Raw genomic sequence first — 4,116 nt, 5'->3', positions numbered from 1 at the left:
TGTTTGAGTGCAGGGAGGTTGGGGTTGACAGCATCATTCGCTTTCTTCCTTTTCTGCTACAAAACTCCATCAAATCCATCCAATGTTACCTGAAATAAATAGAAATTGCACACAACTTAAAGTAGCATTCATAGTGGCTAAAATATATTAAATCTTGATTAAACTCAACAATTTGAATGCGAATTCACTAGGAAAAGATAGAAAGGATGCTCACGCATCAGCAAGTTCTCGTAGGTAGGCTATGCTTCTGACCTCGTCTACGAGATCCCGTTCCGCAGCTTCGTTGTTTCCTCCGACGGTCCTTCAAGGGGTGGGTTCTCTGACCTCAACAGGAGTGACACCTTCTAGGCCGTATGTTAGCCTGAAGGTGGTCTTCCTGGTCTAGCTCAGGGGTGATGTTCGGCATGACTAGAGTACGGAACCAAGTTCATCAGTCCAAAGTTATTTAGCCTCATCTAGCCTAGCCCTTTTAATATGACCTTGTTGGTCATCTCTACTTGCCCATTGGTTTGTGGGTGCTCTATTGACCTGAACTTTTGTGAGATGCTAAGTCCTTCCAAGAACTCTCTGAAGTGCTTATCTGCAAACTAAGTCCCATTATCTAAGATTATGATATCCGGGATGCCAAAATGGGTTATAATTTGTCTCCAAAAGAATTTTTAGCATTGAGTGGTCATGATTGTGGCCACTGCTTCAGCCTCGATCCACTTGGTGTATTAGTTGATAGCAACTATAAGAAATTTGAGCTGCCCGGGAGCCGTGGAAAAAGGGCCCACGAGATCGATCCCCCAAATTCCGAAAGGGCGTTCTGCTGTTATCGTGCTAAGCTGGTGTAGGGCCATTAGGTGAAGGTTGGCATGAACCTGGCATTGCTTGAAACTCTTGACTAGTTAGAGGGAGTCATTGATGATCGTCGGCTAGAAGTACCCGACCCAGATGACCTTTTGGGCTAGGGTTTCACCTCCAACCTGGTGGCCACAACATTCCTCATGAATTTCTCGTATAATGTAATTCGTTTGACTGGGCTCTATGCACTTGAGAAGTGATTGGGTGAGTCCTCTTTTATATAACTGTCTTGTTATTATAGTGTACTTTGAGACTTTCGCTTCAAATATTTTGCCTCTTTTGGGCCTTCTGGCAAGTCCCTGGTAGTGAGGTATCTAAGGATTGGAGAAGTCCAAGAGTGCTGACTCAACAGGGGCAGGTTTGTTGAGCATGTAGCCACGACGAAAGGTGTTCTTATGACTTTTTGGATTAGTGAACGGCTTTCTGAGCATGTCTTAGAACTAACCAACTTTGAGAGTGGATCAACTGTTACGTTCCTTTCCCTAGGAGTGTGCTAGATATGCACTGCATCGAATTCAGGAGTTATTCCTTTAATTTTAGCAAGGTATTATTGTACCAGGGAGTCCCGTATTTGGCAGTCCCCTTTTATTTGGGAATTGACTATCTGAGAGTCGCTGCAAACTTCCAAGGTCTATGCGTCGAGTTCCTTAGCTAGCGTTAAGCCGGCCAAGAGAGTTTTGTACTCAGCTTGGTTGGAGATTAGGAATTCGTATCGAATTCACTATTCGATAGTAATCCCATTCTCGTTTTCCAATATTACTCCTGCTCTCTCGAAGCTAGTGTTCAACGAGCCATCGACATGAAGTTTTCACAGCTCGGGAGCTTCGCTTCCCGGTGTCATCTGCGATGAAATCTACCATGGCTTGGGCCTTGATTGTGTTTTTTGGGCTTAAACCGGATTTGATACTGGGATAATTCCATCGACCAAGAGAGCATAGGTCCTGCCAAGTCTGGCTTCAAAAGTACTGCTTAATGGCCTGGTCTGTTCGAACCGTGATAGGGTGGCTCTAGAAGTATTGTCAGAGGCGATGGGATGTCGTGAGTAGAGTGTAAGCGAGCTTTTCATGCTAGGAGCAACGCATTTCAGCATTCTTGAATACTTTGTTTATGAAGTATATTGGTCGTTGCTCCTACTATTTGTCTTCTCAGATCAACGCTGCTACTAATGCCTCTTCCGTTATGGAGAGATAAATGTATAGTGTTTCTCCAGTTTTAGGTTTTGAGAGTATGGGAGGTTCTGCTAGTACCTTTTTAAAATGTCGGTAGGAATAAAGGCGAACATGTCTCTATTCTCCTTTAGTAATTCTATGAGTTTCCCTTTTTAGGTCAAGGGGAGCTTCTTGTTGATGAAGGTGAACTCGTCCTTGGTTTGTCATATTTGTAGTTTTTCCATATCTTCCTCTGGCTCTGGTCGAGGCTGGTCGTCTAGGTCGGCTAGGAAAATTCTTGCAGCATCATAAGATCATTTCCAAAGGAATAGGCTTGTGTTGTATGGTTCGTATGTGCTCATCATCAACTTGGAACTTCCTATGGTCCCCTTTTATAGTGTTGCCAAGTTATCTTATCTTATAAAGGGGTCCACCTTTTAGAATTTAAAAGGTGGTTAGGTGTGGAGAATTTTTCAAGTGGTTAAAATATTGGGAGGCGCTTGGGTTGGTCGCGTTTGGGCATGTTAAGCCTCTCCCGTCAAGTCCAAAATAAATACTAATGTTAGAGTGGTAAATGATCCTTTTTTTTTCCCCTCTTTTTGGAGATAAATATTTATCTGATTTAAATAACAAAAAAAAATTGTGTTTGCCATTCTCTTGTGGAAATGAGTAACTAACTTGTGTATGTTCATGGAGAAATTTTGATAATCAAATTGTGAAAATAGGATACACAATTAGTGTAACCAAATGTCTTTATAGAATTATTCACCAATTAGGTTTTTATCTTTACACAGTAACTATTCACGATGCGTATTTTGAGTTTAGCACATTGTTGAATTGCATGTATGACACAATAAGAATCCATTAGGCGATTCTCATCACTAAAATAAAATCTCCTTTGTCGTTACAGGGTTTCCGATAATTGACTTTGTGATTTTAAATTGTAACTTTCAATAAAGATTGTGCTACTTAATTGAAAGATGGCAACAATGCAGTCCAATATCCAAAAGCTTGCGCATTATTTGATGTAAAAGTTCATAATTTGGTATGTTAATTGCCAATTTCAAGCCATATGCATTTAACGTGTATTGGCACAATGGATGAAGGGATAATCCCCAGCGTAGCCTCACAGTAGAAGTTGGTGAAAGTCACTATAATGGCCTCGGCTGTCGAGGACAACGAAGGTTTGTTGCTGGCATCTGAATAAGGATGTCGAAGTTGAAGTCGCACGGCCGAATAATCATCACACAGACGACAAAGCCAGTGCAGTTGTGGACATGGTTTACCCACGCGTTGAATGATAACATCTCGGCCTGGCATACCGCCGAAAGGAAGCTACCATTTGCAGGTAAGTAAAGTTGCAAATATTCCAGGGAGATCATGTTTAGCGTTTGATCTAATGTGTTCTTCCAAAATGGGACAGCAATAATTATGATTTAGCTAGGCATGCCTACCTGACGCAATCCTGGTCAAGAGAAGTTCAACGATGCTTAATGAACTTTTGGCGGGAAAGAAGCGCGCCTTTCGAAGGTCACTACTTAGAGTAAAAAAGAATACAAATATCTCCATGCCGTGGAGGAAACATTTTGTTCTACCCAGGGTTTTGATAGAGTCCCGATGCGGTTGTTTATACAAATTAATGTGGGAAATATCAAATATGGACTCTATTGAGTCGTACTTGGAAGGACCCTGTCGTCATAACTTGCGATTTTACTGGAGCGGCCACGTTGGATTGGAGTTAGATTTAAACGTTAATTGGATTTGTAGCATGGTTCTGAAAATCGAACCGGACCAACTGGTTTAACTGGATTAACCGAAAACCAGTCATCTAGTTAGTTCGCGTAAGGTTAGAAATCGTTTGGTAAAAAATCGGTAAAAAACTGGTCGAACCAGTAGTTAACTGATGAAGCAGCAGAATGGTCAGTTTTTTAGCGGGTTTTTGTTTGAAAGTGAAACCTCCCAACGGCGTCGTTTTGTCTCTATAAAAAAAAAAGAAAAAACTCAAAAAAAGCTAAACAAAGACACGAAGTACTGAACCCTAAATTGAGTAGCCACCTTCTTCTTCAGTCTCCAGTTCTTCACAAAGACACAAACTCATCTTCCCTCTCTTCTCTGAGAAGTG

The sequence above is a fragment of the Arachis duranensis genome, chromosome 6, assembly GCF_000817695.3.
Source record: "Arachis duranensis cultivar V14167 chromosome 6, aradu.V14167.gnm2.J7QH, whole genome shotgun sequence".
Taxonomy (NCBI): domain Eukaryota; kingdom Viridiplantae; phylum Streptophyta; class Magnoliopsida; order Fabales; family Fabaceae; genus Arachis; species Arachis duranensis.
The sequence above is the reverse complement of the archived record's forward strand: the minus strand, read 5'-3'. Positions refer to the sequence as shown.